This window comes from Manduca sexta, chromosome 21 (assembly GCF_014839805.1).
Source record: "Manduca sexta isolate Smith_Timp_Sample1 chromosome 21, JHU_Msex_v1.0, whole genome shotgun sequence".
In the NCBI taxonomy this organism is placed as follows: domain Eukaryota; kingdom Metazoa; phylum Arthropoda; class Insecta; order Lepidoptera; family Sphingidae; genus Manduca; species Manduca sexta.
Genome location: NC_051135.1, coordinates 14979381 through 14997525, shown reverse-complemented (window position 1 = coordinate 14997525; position 18145 = coordinate 14979381). Strand labels below are relative to the sequence as shown.

General features: G+C 36.5%; 1 pseudogene; it reads left to right on the top strand.

The window, feature by feature from the left end:
* Window positions 1-10106: 10106 nt before the first annotated feature.
* LOC119190106 lies at window positions 10107-18057 on the top strand (annotated as a pseudogene).
* The last annotated feature ends 88 nt before the right edge of the window (window positions 18058-18145 follow it).

The following is an 18145-nucleotide window of genomic DNA, read 5'->3' as shown; positions in this document are numbered from 1 at the left end:
AAATAAATAAATCAACATTATCAAATAACGAAATTATATCAGAATAGCAAGTTATTTGATTTATACGATGTTGCACCTCTTACATCTTACCCAAATCACCGTTGAAATGGAACGCGATCAAAGTGAAGGGATTTAACCCTGAACAGGCATAAAATAAACTTTAGTACAAAATAAAGGAGAAATGAATATCTACATAATTAATAAACGGTGTACAGCGTGCATTCACCTATATTTACAATTATAATTTTCGGTCAATAAAAAAGATTATAGAGGAAAATACAACAAGACGATCGGTTGCATTTATACATTATAAAACATTTAATTACATGACTAATCTGCAGCACAACAAAGCCAATCAGAAATACCCAAAATCTTAGAGAAGTTGTTTTGCTGCAGCGTGTAGGCATTACAGCGAATTATTATGCAACACAGAACATAATTTATAGTACCAGAATACAACATTATAATATAATATAATAAATCTATATATATTAAAGAAAGTTGTGTTAGTTACACTATTTATAACTCAAGAACGGCTGAACCAATTTGGCTGAAAATTGTTGGGGAGGTAGCTTAGAACCAGGAGAGGGACATAGGATTTTTTATCCCGTTCCCGTGGGACATGAAATAAAAGTGGTAAAACAAAATGAAGTTTGAGACAGTTTAAGACCCTGGGAAGGTTATAGAATACTATCCTAGGAAAATATATAATGGGACGTTTATCCCAGAAAACTCCTTCACGCGGGCGAAGTTATATAATGACTTATTGTTCCGTACTAAAACATTCTACCGTACACAAACACCTTTTTATACAAGCTTGACGAATTGACCCCTACACCTGATAGTGAGTGGAGTAGGGTTCAATAGAATCTCGGCTGACGAGAGATGATTACCCCTCTACAGTCGCCACAATTATGCCGGCCTGTTGGAAACGGATATACATAGGCTGATCCTGGAACGCGACACGTGCGCCAATATGGCGGGTTTTAACATCTTGTGTACGGGGTAGCTATACCGGCGGATATAAAACATTTTCTACCACCGACACCTTTGAATGGAATCTTAAGTAGACATTTAAGATGTAGAACTATTTAATAAACAAAACTTGAGCGCTCATTGTCAGCTCAGTCAACGCAATTTAATAATTAAAACTTATCTGTTATGTGCTGCTTAAGATATCATTTGAGATATTGCTCTCTGTTGATTAAATGCTGACGATATTATGATACTAACTGTTGATAATATCACCGCTGGTCGATGCTAAGTAGCATCTATTAATGCGGCCCTAAAAGAGATTTATTGGCGATCGGTCTTTCAAGTAAGAGTCCGCCTGGGTAGGTATTACCGCAATGTTTATTTCTGCCGCCAAACAACAGTGTGTAGTCACTGTTGTATTCCGGTTTGAAGGACATCGTAGCCAGTGTAACTACTAGACATAATAAGACTTAACATCTCACTTCTCAGAATGGCGAGCGCAGCAGAATAACGAACAATACTTTGTAATTAAAGGTGTTGGATGGTGTTTTTGCTGTTTATGGGCGGCCGCATCGCTTACCATCAGGCGAACAGCAAGCTAGTCTCGTCATTCAAAAAAATAAAAAAATATAATCTCAAGTTAGTGTCATGTCAAATTGAAAACTAGATCACCTAATGTTAACTGTTTCCTATCGCCAATAAAAGACATTCAAGGCGTCTCCAAATGTGCAGTCTGCCTACACGACTGCCTTGGTGGCGTAGTTGTACCAATACAACTGCAGTGTTGGGGTCTTGGTTTCGACCCCGGGTTGGGCGGTGATATTTGTTTTATTTTTATTATCGGTTCGAAGTCTTGGGCATGTGCCCGATATGGCTATGCGATTGCGCCCTATCACATTATGGAACAGCATATGCTCGGTGAAAGGGGTGTACCAATTGCGTTTCTGCCTTCCCCTTTAGGGACAAAAGGTGTGAGTGATTTGAGAACCGTCGACTTTAATGAGGTAAAAATAGGTTTTATCCCAAATTATTTAAAATAAAAAATGATCTTGTAAAATTAAGTACATTCGGGTCGGTTATTAACCTAATTAAAAATAAGACCTTGCTTTTACGTGCGGGTTGGTCATGAGCTGAATATTTTAATATTTTTAAGTGACTTCACAAAAGGAGGAGTTTCTAATTTATACAATATATAGGTACCTATATTGTTTTATTTGCAAAATATAATATTTATTTAAAATGATATACAATAGAACTTTCTATAGCCACTTGGCTATATAATAATAATAATAATAATATCAGCCCTGTATTATATACTTGCCCACTGCTGAGCACGGGCCTCCTCTACTACAGAGAGGGATTAGGCCTTAGTCCACCACGCTGGCCTAGTGCGGATTGGTAGACTTCACACACCTTCGAAATTCCTATAGAGAACTTCTTAGATGTGCAGGTTTCATCACGATGTTTTCCTTCACCGTTAAAGCAAACGATAAATTCACAAAGAATACACACATGATTTTTTAGAAAAATCAGAGGTGTGTGCCCTTGGGATTTGAACCTGCGGACATTTGTCTCGGCAGTCCGTTTCACTCCCAACTAGGCTATCGCCGCTTAATATCACTTGGCTATAGTGACTCTATTTTTAATACATTACAGGCATGTTAAAATGAGCTCATTGTACAAGTCTGTTAATGGAGTAGGGTCCAGGTAGATTGTTGACTACGAGAGATGATTGCTCCTCGCTAGTAGACATAATTATGACGGCCTGTTTAAAACCGGATGAACAATAACTTATCCCGAAATACGTCACTGTCATAGGCTACTATGGCGAGTTTTAGAACTTGTTTTCGCTTCGCTATCTACTCTAATATCACCACCTAATATACAAAGTATGTAGTACGTACTTACCAAATTTTTCGCAAACTTCCATATCTACGATTTGGATTGTCAGTGTTTATTACGAAATAGTTCATAAACGCAACGAATACGTCATGAATCTCAAGAATGATATTCATATCCGCTGTGTCAGAAAATGGAACTATTTTTGTTTTACATAACCTTTAGATATATAACTTAAAGTATAATAAGTGTATGTTTTTTATCGGTTAGTCAATAATAAGGTCCGGGTTTTTTCCTGCCTTGCTTACTTCAGGTAGTCAGTGAGAAATGCTACTTACAATTATTTATAATTAGGTAAATCCAATAGTAGTTACATTATAACTAGCTTCAATAATATGTAGTAGTAATAATAAACATTCTTAGGTGTCACAGAATGCAGTGAAAAAATAACACCAGTATTAGAAAGTATTAACTATACATAAACCAATGATATGTATTTTTGACGAAATAAGAGTAGCAATTACATTAAATTTAGTCGATAAGTTTATATTTGTAGAACGGGTCTGGATGAAACTATGTTGTTCACTAATAAAAAAATTATTAGTTTAACATTTCAGATACTTACGGATAAACTAGCTTTGAATGATTTAACAAAGGCAGACAGTATAGAGATCTGTAATTAGAATCATATTATTTATTTCCGTTTTTGTGAATAGGGACAACTTTAACGGACTTAATTTTTTTTGTAAATGTGCATGTTAATAAGGACTTATGTATAATGAGAAACAAAGGTAAACGTAAAGATGAGGCGCATAGTGATATAAAATAAGGTGGGATTCCATCTGGTCTTGACCATTTATGTATGTCAAGACCTTTCAAATGCCTTGTGATTTTACTGTGAGTAACATGTAATTATTTTTTAAAAGCCCGGAGTTTCTTTCTGCCTTTCTTCTTCGGGTAGTCACCACTTAGGTAGCTAGTGAAAGGCTGGTAGGTTAGCTAGGTCAGGGCTCATGTCCTCGCCGGTGAGGATCGCGACGCGCTATCCTTTTATTTCACCCTACCTGCCAGCTCGAGCTGGTTACTTCGGTTTGTACCTTGTTTTCATTATAAATTTTATCCCTAATTTAAAATGTCCATAGTTATATTAGTAATTTAATAGTTGTTTAGAAATAATATTAATTATTCTCATGCTTTGTTTTCACGTAACATGTTAAAAGTGCAGCTTTGTTCGCCTATGTGATAAATAAAGTACTTATTTTATTTTTTATTTTATTTATTGTACCAAGGTGAAAACTTCCGCTGAACAGGATTGGATTCAGTAACATATTTGTATTATGTCATTAAAAACTTTGTAAAATAATGATATCATATTATTGACATCACTGAATAGACTGATTTCATATACATACGCACAACATCCCGCATTTATCCCCGAAGGGGAAAATAAGGCACAACCAGGGCATCCAGTTTTCGCCAAGTGTGTTCCGTCCCGTGATGTGATAAGGGACGAGCCTATCGCCATAACGGGCACGGCTCCGGGCTGATACTGAGCAGAAAAACTAAATATCACTCTACCCGACCCGGGATTAGAACCCAGGGCCTCAAAGCGCTGTCGTACCGCACATGCAGTACTACTACGCCACCGAGGCTATCAGACAAATTCGTTTTCCCAATTTACTTCTTCTACCAATTTACTTTCTAGTTGTGACTTAATTTTCTTGTATTTATTTTATTATTCATGAATTCTGTTACAACATCCAGTGGAATATGATGCGGATCAGTTATGAGTAACGTATTTCCTGACGTTGGAACAGTTTTGCTACCCATATTGTTCACAACCAAGTCCAAAATTTTGTTTGAGTTATTAACATCGTTATGTTGTATGAGTTAAGTGACACAAAGTCAATAAACGATTACGCTAGTGATGAATCTTGACAAACTGGTTTACTATAACTTGTACTTGTAGAATCTGGACTTGAGATACAACTTATATTAAAATCATCGACAAGGCATACATATTCCATACCAAAGGAGACGATAACGTGGCTAATATTATCTATAAAATGTTTGATGATATTTCTATTCAATGGAGGCGGGCGATATACAGCAAAGAAGTAAAGATATTTCTTTTGACTAATTTCTACTTTGACGAAAAGTTCACATAGAATGACTCCATCTTTATTCTGAGCAGAATAGAATTTCTTAGAAACTGCTATCACCGCGCCCGTGTCATCTTCATTAGTATGAAAATCCATGCTTTCGTGATCTCTCCTGTAAACAGTTTAGCAACTGTCAAATAGTTCAGCATTATAGATTTTGTTGTCCAGCCACTTTCTGTGAGGGTGACATGGTCATAGTTTGTACATGGATAGGAAATCTATCCATGAGTTTAGTACGTAGACCTCTAGTATTGTGATAATGATTAGCTAAGTAGGTAGTGAGAAGTTGTCAAATTAGATAGTCTTAGAATTCATTTTTGCTTGCGAGAACTGCTAGTTTCATAATAATTTTACAATAATTTAACACATTTAATTGTCTTCAAATAATTCGCGTGGCAAGGTAAATCTGTATAAAATTATATCTCTCCTTCAGCTGCACGACGGTACGACTACTGCGCTGCACTCAGGGGCAAATTGAATGAGCGCAAAAGTCTTTTAATTTAGCATTATTTCTGTTGTGACAATTCTTGTGAAATGCCTTGCCGCGTGACCGTCTCACTGCAGCCTCGTGATTAATTTGAAGGTGCTCTTACTGTCTCAATATCCTGGTAAATTTGCTGGTGATAGGATATATTTTATATTCGACAGAATAGCGACTTATACAAGGTATTAAAACCGGCCAAAGTGGGCTACGTAAGTATGTCGTGTTCCGGAATCTGCCTGTGTCCATCCGGTTCAAGCAGGCCGGTATATTTATGTCGACTGGCGAGGTGTAATCATTTCTCGTCGATCGACGTACTATCTGGACCCCACTCCACTTACCATAAGTGCAGTAGGGTACAATGCCGTTCTCAAATAAGAAAAAAATAAGAAAAACCGTACAAACCTATAAATTCTGTTATAGACGCCTTCTGATCGATCGTGTCTGATCTTTTCCAATGGCCTTTATTTTTGGAGTCAAAGTTTGTGATGTCACCGTGGGATCATTTCGAGGAAATGGCATAAAGAATCAACTTAGGGATTACAATTGATTGCCTGCCTAAAGTCAATCTAGTTTTAAAAATCCACTCCTGAATAAATCCTGTTAGAAAACAATACATTAGTCCTTATTTAGGGTTATTTAAAAAAAACTTGCAGGATTTGATAGCTAACATCATTAACAACGTTTGTTCTACGACGTTCTTGTTAATTTGTTAGATGTTAGAAATACTTAATTTAATTTTCCGCATGATTATTATTAACTCTATGCGCATCGCGAAGATCTGGTAAACAAACCAATGCGAATCGCGGGGTTAAAACCAGGGTAGCGGCGGCGGTTTTTGACTTATTTATCCAACCGCCAATCGCCAGCTTTAATGCGCGCGCTATACGTCCTTGTGTATCACAATCTTTTTTCAGCGTAACGATCGATGTACCCTAAGCATGTAGCATTAAATAATGAAAAATCAATAATACCTTTCTACCAATGATCGATATTAAACGTTAAACGTTTTGATTTTGCTTAGATACCTTAACTACATACCTACATAGAATTTATTTATTTTTAATTGTTGAATGTAGCCAGTCCTAAGCGTGGTAAAGTATGAAGGGATTGTGGACTCTGTATAGGTACATAGTGTCTTCAAACCCCGCGAACAATTGATATTAACGAGGTAATTATCTGGCAAAAAAAGTGTTATTATTATTGACAACACAGGCACGCGCGAGCGTGCGTCGTTCTTTCTTTATGAATGAAACATAGACGTACAAATGTCACGACAGTACAATAAAAACTTGGAAAAATATTTTTTATTGAATGTACATATTATGTAGTTATGTCAAAACTCACAGAACATTGTTGTTTATGATTTATTGTAGCGATTTGCAAGTTCCAAGGTTTTGATGATTAGTGATTGCCCGATTCGATTCATATTTTTTTTTACTAGTATTAAAATAAGACTATTTTACGGATTTTATCGCGGTTTTTATGTTATATTTTTCTCCGGACGTTTGGAGGATTGGCAGCCTTCTTTAACTATTGGATATTTATCACGGCATAGTCCGCGAATCCATAATTCCACTCTATATTATTCTGAAATATATAATAGCATATCCGTCCGCCAATTCATTCTGCGTTTATATTTAAATTCTAACAAACATCCCTATACATATTATAATAACTTTTTTGCATTTATACATATATACATCCATAATATCACGTCTCCCTGCCATCAGGGTAAGCAGACTATGGATTGCCACTTTACACGATTCTAGCATGCTTCTCTCGCTTCTTCTACCTTCATCAATCTTTTCATGGTTTCCCACCGCTTCAGGGTACTTTTGCATTGGCGTTTAATAAGAATCAAAATTCGATGGGGTCGACCCCTACCGGCTCTTCCGTCCACATTCGCCTTATATATCCTCTTGGTCAGTCTCCTGTCACCCATCCAAAATAAAATGCTTTATTCATCACGTAGGCGAACATAGTTGCATATGATAAGTCAAAGTACGTGAGAATATTTAATCATTACTTAGATAAAGTCGCTTATATAAACAAAAGACAATTTATATTGGACATCCAATAAATGAAAGACTATATAGTAAATAAAAAAGCCAAGTCAGGCTGGCAGGAAAGAAGAAATAAAATGATGTATATTATAATCTTAATAAACATAAAGGGAGTAACGCGTCGCGATCCTCACCGGCGAGGACATGAGCCATAACCTGGCTAACCTACCAGCCTTTTACTAGCTACCTAAGTGATGACTACCCGAAGACAGGCAGAAAGAAACTCCGGGCACTATTTTGTCATCATTGCATTTATATTATTAGAAAATATTGTTGGATAGTAGTATAATATATGGGGCCGATCAAGTATTTCATACCGCAATTTTTGAAGATTTTTGACCCCTCCACCGTCCTATACAACGCGCTGTAACGTTTTCCTGTACACTCCGTCCCCGCTCCAAAAGTTATGTAAGAAGTGACAATTTTTTTGTAACATTCTTAATTATTTTACGCAAAATCCCGGAAAGTCGCTAAAATACCTTCGTAATCTAAAAAAAAACAATGCTACATAAAGCTTTATACGAGCCCCCAGCAACGCATCATAACGTTTTACAAGACTCCCCTCCTCCCAAATTGGGTTACTTAATACTTGAACGGCGCCTATGTTAGCATTGTTAATTAAAATACTATGACGACGCCTAACGAGATATAGTTAAGGCGATACCTCAAGGTCCATTTTCATACATTTTGTTTCGGCTTTAATCTGGGTAACTAAACAAGTATTGGCAAGTAAAGAATTTAAATTCACGTCTAGTTAGTGATTAGCTCTCGCAGTTGAAGAAAAATGTAAAAATAATTAATAATCCTGGATATTTCGGCCTTTAAAATTTAATATGACGAAATTTTAAAGGCAGAAATATCCATGATTATTAACATTTTCTTTAGCTACGTAAATACAAAATGAAGTATCGCCTTAATACTCATTGGTAACGTACATTTTAGTGTCGGTGGACACATTATGAGTAAAATCATTACGTTCAACATTAATTGATAAAATTTTGATCGACGATAAATATTATAAAAAAATATTTATAAACTATCCTCCTTATTCATAGACGTTATTTATCTAAGGACGGAGCATTGCTGTGATAACAAATCTGTTTCAGCTTGGTTTATCTGACAGCTTGCTGTTTGTTCAGCTTTGTTTATGTGACAACTAATTAGTTCAAGTTGTATCTCAATATTAGCCAATCACATCGACCCTATGTTTACGCACTGCGAAGGCTGCCATGCCGTCAGCACTAAGAAACAGATTTGTTATCACAGCAATTCTCCGTCCTTAAATAAATAACGTCTATGAATAAGGGGGTATATTTATTATTGGAGTTAAGGAGATCTAAAGGGTAGGCAGAAATGTATCATACCCACCCTTCTCCAAACATGGTGAGTTAACAGAGGACAAGGTTATTGCCATGTATAGAAAAAAAACCAATGTCGTTTGACCCGAACGAGGATTGAGCTCGAGACCTCAACACGGCAGCCCTAGCCTGTACGTACAGACAAACACAAAAGTAGCTAAAGAAATTAAAATTTCGAATTGCCTATAGACGTTCAGTTTTTGTGTAAAAGAAAGTAATTATTTTTCATTTTATTTTTGTGCAGAAAACAATGTTATGATCCCAAAAGTTATTAATTTATTCAGCTGCGTCTGTAGGTAGGTGGCTATACGCGAAACAAAAGCAAAGCAACTTGTTTAAAAAGCCATTGATTTAAAATATTAGATGTTAGAAAATTTGGTTAAATAACTATTTAACCAAATTGTCTCTAAAAAGTCGTTTGTCAACACGATTTAGTTATTTATCGTACGTTCGACAATTCGCACGCAGTCTCGTGGAATAGACAAAGCAAGCGTTATGGCCAGTACTTATAGGATTCATTTAATGGTACAATATTCATTTAATTAATTACATTTTGAAGGATTTATTTTCGAATTGTTTTTCTGATATTTATTTTTTGGTTCAGTTGTAATTTTTTTTATAATAGATAATAAATAAATAAATAAAATACTTTATTTATCACGTAGGCGAACAAAGTTGCACTTATGATACGTCAAAACAAAGAATAAGAATAATTATTATTTCTAAACAACTATTAAAATCACTTATATAACTATGGAGATTTTAAATTAGGGATAAAGTTTATACAAAAGACTAGGTACAAAAGTACGAAGTAACCAGCTCGGGCTGGAAAGTAGGGGGAAATAGAAGGGTAACGCGTCGCGATCCTCACCGGTGAGGACATGAGCCCTAGCCTAGCTAACCTACCAGCCTTTCACTAGCTACCTAAGTGATGATTACTCGAAGAAGAAAGGCAGAAAGAAACTCTGGGCTTACTTTTGTCATCAATTGTTCAGTACTTCTTTTGTATTTTTTTCCAAGTCTTTCTTGTACATAGTCACAATAGTTATATAAGCTAATGCACGCACATCACCGTTAACATGGGATAAGATGAAATCCAATCGACTATAATATTATATAATTTTATTTAATACATGTAAATTCATAAAACTGAGCTACTAGTTTCTAACATAAATAGTTTAATTTGTTGAATACGAGCTATTTCAGACCTACATACTTAGTTAATTTAATGTTATTTGACGCCGACGTCTTACTACCATTAAATCGTTGCCTTTATGTTCCTCTCATTTGTTAAATAGGTTGTCGATAACAGTGAAAACGTGTTCTTGTCTGTATTGTAAATTAGTGTTAACTGTTAATAATAGTTCGAACAAGAATGTCACTTAGGTAATACGGATAACATTGTGGAACTAGTGATCGACTCAGAAGGAAGTCTACTGGCGAAGTTATAACGGCGCTCAAGAAACAACTGACCGGCGAAGTTACGATCATTTGAAATCGATAGTTTGCGCTGAGGAGGCTGAACCCCGGACTTGATGATTATCATATATTAGAGTTTCGACATTTAGTCGATAGCTGATAATGGCAAACAAAGGAGATGGTGACCGTCGTAAGAAGGATTCTGTTTGGACGATCAGCCACAGCAACCGGGAGGAATATGCTTGTCCCTACGGAGATGCTATTAACTTAGCGGGTGAGTTAAAAATTAATATTAAAGTTGGTCTGCATAAACTTATTAAATGCTGTCGCTGTCATCCATTTGAAGATGACAAAGACAGCACTTGACTCAAATATATTTAGCTTATATTTAGTGAGTCGTTGTATGAGCCAGCCCAAATGTCAATGTTACTACTATCGTGCCCCGATACACCTCTTGTAACCTGCTTTAACTAATTTCATATGTTGTCAACTCACAGTTTCCTAGAAAAACATTTCCATTTCCAGGTAGGCAAAAATCGCACCAACATTTGATGAGCTATGTTAGGTTAAAACACATATTATATTTTCCTATATGATTGCTATTATATCGTGCATAGTGATAGTATACGGTTTTTTTTTATAAATATGCGTAATTATGGATATTTTGAGGGTTTTAAGGGAGCGGGAGTTTAAGTTAAGATTTTTCTGGATATCAGACTTTAATGACGGTGTATAGGATCATGCGATGTCCAGTGTGGTGGACTTTCAATTGTTATCAGTTTACTTACAAGTGAACCGTTTTATTTTGAATTAATATGGTCACTAGCGTCTAGTCATTTCCCGAAGCTTATCTATTTGCTATTTTTATAAACATAGCTGTTAGTTTATAGGTTATTTTTGTTATTTAACACTGACTTAGATGTATCATATTATATTTATTCACTATCCATGTTAAAACGCATACATACTTGTTCCGTCGTACATAATTGTGGCGTAACGTCAACAGTTTACGCAGCGCACGCAATGAAAGCTCTCAAACAAATAAAATTTCCTAGTTTTACAACAGTTGTTCTTTGATGATCTACACCTATTTGTCATAGCCTGATGTTATATAGCCTTTGGTCTTCATCGATGGGCATTGGGCTCCATTGGAAATGGGCTGTCCAACACTAGAAGGATTTTTCAATTTGAACCAGTAGTTCCTGAGGTTAGCGCGTTTAAACAAACTCTTCAAATGTCTATAGTAGTATAGTATATATGTACAGATGTTTTCCAACCCCTTTTATTACGTGTTGATGACCGCCCGCTCTATTTTTCCAAGTTAACTAAGTCCATCCAAATTTTGTGGGAAGACAGGTTAAATTGCGAAAAAACCGCCATTTGTAGATACTAGTTGCCTACTCTGACGTCCTGGTCCCACCCAAAGAACCCCCCCTCCTGTAGCCCTCGTTCAGCAAATATACGCGATGCCCTCAGATCCACTGCGCTCAGTTAGCCTGAATGTTTCTACTGCTCCTTGTTTAGCCTTGTCTTTATTGTAAAATTATTTTTCCTCTTTTCCTCTATGTACAATACAAGTTTCAAATTGCATAAATTAATTAAATTAACAGTATAATATACGATATAATACACGTACTTTTCGTGAAATAATTAAAATATGTGCCGGCGAATCTATTAAAACTTTAAAATATTCCTATATACGAATCCATATTTTATCGTGTAGACGTTTTTAGTGGCAAATTATATGTTTTGTATAATTCAATGACGAAATGTGGATTCAAGGCTGTTGGTAAACATCAACCGACCTAAAAATAAACTTAAAAGTAAGGTCAAGGGGCCCTATTCCGTCTACGGGGCAAATTCTTCTTTTTGCAATTACGGAAGTCCTAATCGAAGGACAGCTTTAATGACCGTATAGGTAAATAGGAGCTAGCGAGATTGTAGGCGAGGATCAATCTCGCACATCCAAATGTCTTCGACTAAATCCACTGAGCGAAGTCCTTAGTAATAACTAATGTACCATACTCGTTTCTACTGTTTAAAGTCCTGTAAAGCTACTTTCTATCCCATGACGTGAACACTGGGACATTTATTCCGGTGAAAGATTGACACGCGGGCAGAGTCGCGAAGATAGTCTAGTATTTCAATACTTCTTCAATGTAACAACGTGACATTAAAAAAAATTGGATTTTATCGTGGAATAAAATCCGAAAAATACTTTTATTACATTGTATAATATTCGCGTAAACATAAGCAATCGATAAAGTAACGACGTGACCTTCAAACTTAATTAAATAAGTTTTTCAAAAATACTCATCGTGTTAATGACCTCATTACATTACAATTGATAACGATTATATAGTTTTTAGAAATGTTTACAATTTTAAAATAAATATCATATAAATGAAAATATCTTAATCTATACACAGTGGTGCCGATATAGTGAAATTAATTTCACACATGGTTGCGGCTAATTGTCGGTACTCATAATAAAATTACATGACTATAAAATTTTCGCCCGCGTGAAAGAGATTTCCAAGGATAAGTATAAATCCATTTAGATAGTTCCCCGGGATAAAAGTAACATAATATGAGCATTCTAAGGTCGCAAGCTGTCTTCACTAGAGACCATCAACTAAAACTATAGATTGACAAAAGATGATTACCTCTCGCTAGTCGACACAATTTTTCCAGCCTGTTCGAATCCGGGTACACACACACTGATCCCGGATCCGGCTCACTAGGGCCACTGTGGTGGGTTTTACAGCTTGCGTACAAGTTGTCACTATTAGGGCGGATACAAATTTCCTCTGAACCGTCTCATCCACGTGATTGGAAATGTTATCTACAGATTGACTCTATGATCCTTTATTTTCCAGGTAATGGCTGGTACAGCGCCACTCTGCTGGCAACCCTCAGCTCGACGACCTTCGCGATGGTTCTGGAAATGTTCGGCCTCTCCGTGGTGGTGTCGGGCGCCACTTGCGACTTCGACCTGGGTCTCGCGGAAACCAGCATCCTTCTCTCCATGCCGTTTGTGGGTGCGTTCTATTAAATTAAGTCAGCAATTAAATTACACAAGCTCTATCCTCTAAAGTCTTACGTGTTACTGGGCATTATTACCAACTTTTCGGTCTCACAAAACGAATGTTTCGTGACTTTAATCAAGAGGGCTTTAAAAATTAAAGCCCTCTTGTGTTAATAGACAAATGAGCACTCGTGTTGTGTACTCTCAGGCGAGCGGCTTGCTTGCAGACTTTGTAATTCAAAGCAATGGAACTGTTTATAGCCAGGAATATTGCTTGTTTCCTTATTGCATACGTACTTGGCTTTCCAGGTCCTATCGTGATGGCGTTCCCCTGGGGATACATCTCAGACACATACGGACGCAGGAGAAGCTTGCGCATTGCTCTATGGGTGAGCTTCGCGGTGTCTGCCATCAGCTCATTCTCACCTCACTGGATCCTCTTGGCCGTCTTGAAGTTCATCAGCACGAGTTTGTAAGTACTTAACTCTTTCAAGGTCTTATAAGGTCTTGCATGGTTAATTCTAGAGGAGGCTTCTGCTTAGCCATATGTTATTATTTTGAGGATGTATATTATATAGAATACTATCTATCTATACTGTTATATAAAGCTGAAGAGTTTGTTTGTTTAAACACGCTAATCTCAGAAACTACTAGTTCTGAGATTAACTAGTTATTAGATTTAAGGCTAATTGATAGCCCATTTATCAAGCAAGGCTCTATAACATCATGCCATAACATATAGGAGAAGAGATTAATGAAAAATATTTATTTACTTTTGAAATATAATCTTACAGGAGATGCACCTAATGCGCCTAATTTTATTTATATTATCATATAGCTAATTCATTAACAGATAGTTATGTATAGATATTTCATATACTCGATACATTATAACTTAGAGTTTCTAAAACTAAATGTTGCAAAAACGGCGAAAATTTATTCCTTTTGAGAGATTCCACTGAGAATGCTGTGTAAACAGTTGAAGTTATACAATAATAAAGTATGAGGGAATTGTTCTTCTCAAAAAAAATTAAATATATTATAAAACAAAGTCTCAAAAGACAAACTCTGACAAATGAAGTAGCAATTCTTATTATTGTTGCTTTGCTTAATTAATTCTAAAGGAGGAATCCCGTATCATAAATATATCATACCATACGAGTGTACTGAAAAATATTAGTAATCAAATTCCTATTTGACTTTCTTCCAACGTTGCAGAAAAGATTCGGCTTTGTGTTTACGACCATCTGCCTGTCTGGTGTCAGTCGCCACGGAAATATACAGTTACGAAAAAAGGCGTATGAGTGTACATTTGATGACGCTGCTGAGAATTGCTGGACCTTCTGTTTTATAACTGTTACTTGATTTAGTGTCAGCATACTATGTCAAAGTGACAAAAGCTGTTAAAGCTAGTGTTAACTGTTATTCTGCTTCAGTTGCAGCTGCGCTCAGTCCGCGGCGTACACCATGCTGGGTGAATGCACTACGGAGAACAGCCGCGACGCCTACATCCTCGTCATGACCAGCGTGTTAGACTTCAGTCTAACTCTCTACGTCAGTAAGTACTTAAGCCCCAACCATTCTCTTGGGATCAAATGCTCTTATCTTTTTATAATGGTCTAATGAGGCATGTTTAGATTTCCTACGACTAACAAAATAATTATAGTGGCCTTAATTAATTCTTTCATCTCCTCATAAAGGCACATTATAATAAAAAAGTGGATACACTTACAACTGAATGACTAGCTAAGTTCGCTCCTCAAATGTTATGTGCCTGTTTACTTATTGTAGTGTGACCTACAAATTTTGCTTACTGCATGGTACTGCACTGATTGAACGATCACTGCTCTGTTTCAATTTGATATCAAAATGCAATTAGTAGTCATTAGGCGAACTGACGTCTAAATTACAGAGTGATAAGCAAAGCGCCTCACAATGTGTTTTATTCAGTTGTTCTGGACGATGTAATTGCAAAGACATTAATATATTTCATCGTTAGATCTATGTTTTCTTTACCTTTCCTAATCGTTTCGCAAAATAGTCTCTGTCAATTTGAATAAAATGATATCCATGATCTAATGCATGCCGACTTACGTACCAATTATAGGTATTACGTTTAATAATTCCAGCATTTGCTTATTTCATCGTGAACCTGGATTTCGTCTACCATCTGGGCTTCATTACCTTCACACCCTGGCGTCTGCTGAACTTGGTGTTGTCGATTCCTTTGGGCTTGGGAGCGTTGGGCACGTATTTCTTCTACGAAAGCCCCAAGTTCCTGGTAAATGTTGGAAGAAGTGACGAAGCTTTGGATATTTTGAAGAATATTTGGAGACGTAATGGGGGACGTGGAAAGTATCCGGTGAGTTTTGTTTATAATAATAATATTATCGATCTAGTATTACAGATAGGACACTTGTTACCAATAATATTATCATAGTATATTGTCATAGTTGATCGACTGTCGTGCCAGGCAATACTTGTTGATGTACCATTCTGCATGACGATAACCATGTTAAGGCTGAAAAAAGACGAAATGTCTAAATATTTAGACTTGGCACACGAGGTTAGACATGTGACAAACCGTTTGGCCAGTCCAGATTTTTTTAGAGAGGTACTAATTGCACCGATGAACAAATTGTCGAACCTACTTTACGTAAATGTCTGATAAGGGCAGTTAGGAATTGATAGCGATAGATTCGTAAACATTACGGGACATGAAAGTTAAAGAATCAACGAATCATGTTCTGGTTTTGTCTCACTGTACCTGGGTTATATAGATGTGACGTATATTATGTGATCTAGTACATGTCAAATAACTTTATTTATTTCAGGTAAGCAAAGTGTACCTGAAAGAGGAAGGAAACTTGAAATCACAGGATTTATCGTTCCTGCGTTCGCTGTGGGATCAAATAATTCCCCTGTTTAAACCTCCCCTCCTTTACCGAAGTTTGCAGCTTTACTTCTTGACTGCTGTGGTGTTTAGCATGTAAGTCATACGGTATTTTCGTTATTTGGTAAGTAAATTTGAAAGGCAATAAAACTTCGTGTTATGGCACTTTTCTGGTTGACAGTTAAAGCTTCAGCGATTTACAACTATCTAACCAGATCTAAGTTGATACCTACAAGATTATGAGCAGTTGACAAAGAATTTTCCCAGAGTGCCTTAGTGGTGTAACAACCTTGGTAGCAAAGTTGTATTGTCCATACAGTACGATTACCGCACTGAGATCCTGGGTTAAGAAAAATGATATTGGTATTTTCTACTTAATATCAGATAGGAATTTGGAATTTGTATCCGATATGACGATAAGCTCTCCCACATTACATTACAAGACGCAATACGCATTTTACCATTGTCCAACAGTGCGACAATTTATATGCTGTATATTTAACATAATGTTTCTTTGTTTCAGTAATAACAGCTACTACATCTGGTTTCCGTTTCTGGCGGAAAAATTCGCTTCTGGTTTCTCGTCAACAGACGGGAACTCAACTGTGGAACAGGTCAACGGCCTGTGCAGCATTATCGTCAGCGAGCATCAGGCTGCCGTCAGTGGTGTTAGTATGATTGTTATATTACAGGAATACGGACATAATTTCTAAAACGCTTATTCAAATTCTCCTCTCGTTCGCCATCATTTCTATATCCTTTAAAATTATAGCATTGTAGTAAAATTTGCAAATCCATACCTATACTGAATTTAGTATTGTTTGTTTTAAGAGTAGCAGAGGTAAACTAGCTCATAATACGATTGACTTATATTAGATAGATAGGCCTTAGTACCCTTTTCTGTGGCAAATAATCTTAACATTCTAACTGACCTTTACCCTATAAACAAACCTAACTTTACTAGGTAACCAGTGAAATAAAGATAATTGAGTAACAGATTGCCACTCTGGAAACCACTTTTCTTCTGAATTCTACAATCTACTTAATCTCCAGGCAACCTGCTCAAGTACCGTGGATCTGAGCTTGGTCTGGTCCAGCCTCGCACAAGGAGCCAGCTTCGTGGTTATTCTCCTGCTGATCACTAAGATAGCATATCGCAAGAAATTATTGATGATTATCATTCTCTCGATATCTGGCTTCTCGACCCTGGGCGCGGTGGTCATCAATGACAGCATCACCAGTTTTATCATGTACTTCGGGCTGCTATTCAAATGAATTGTGTACAGGATTCATTTTCTCGTATTTTGTAGATCTTTACCCGACTTCGTATAGGTAAGTGTATATTTTGTTAAAATTAAACGGTAGATGTGTTTGTATTTAGTTACAATTGTTCAAAATTTTGAACCAATAACATTGTTACATTTATGGTCTATTTAACGTCTTAGTAAAGGTTACTTATTAAACAAGGCAAACAAATAGTCAACTGTGCTCCCAAAAAATAAAATGAGTGCCTTTTTTTTCTCCTGTCTACTACGAATCATAAACGTATTTATTTATTTAAATATTGCCAAACACGATATAATATCTAATCTGCTAATTCTAACTTTGTATTATGTGTTTTCAGAGGCACAGCGGCGTGCGTGGGTGTGATGGTGGCTCGGGCTGGTGCCCCTCGGCGGCGTGAACATCCTCGGTGCCTTCTTGATGTCCCACTGCACTGCCACCTTCTATGGCACGTTCGCGTTAATGCTTAGTAAGTTATTCATCTACTTCATCTTGTTCAGCTTTTGCAACTCAACTGCTAAACGTAGGCCTCCCCTAGAAATTTCGAGATAAACCTATTCGAAGTGGTCTACATTCAACGAATTACTGCAACCTTTACGAGGTCGTCTGTCATTATTTTCGAACGAGATTATTGATATCA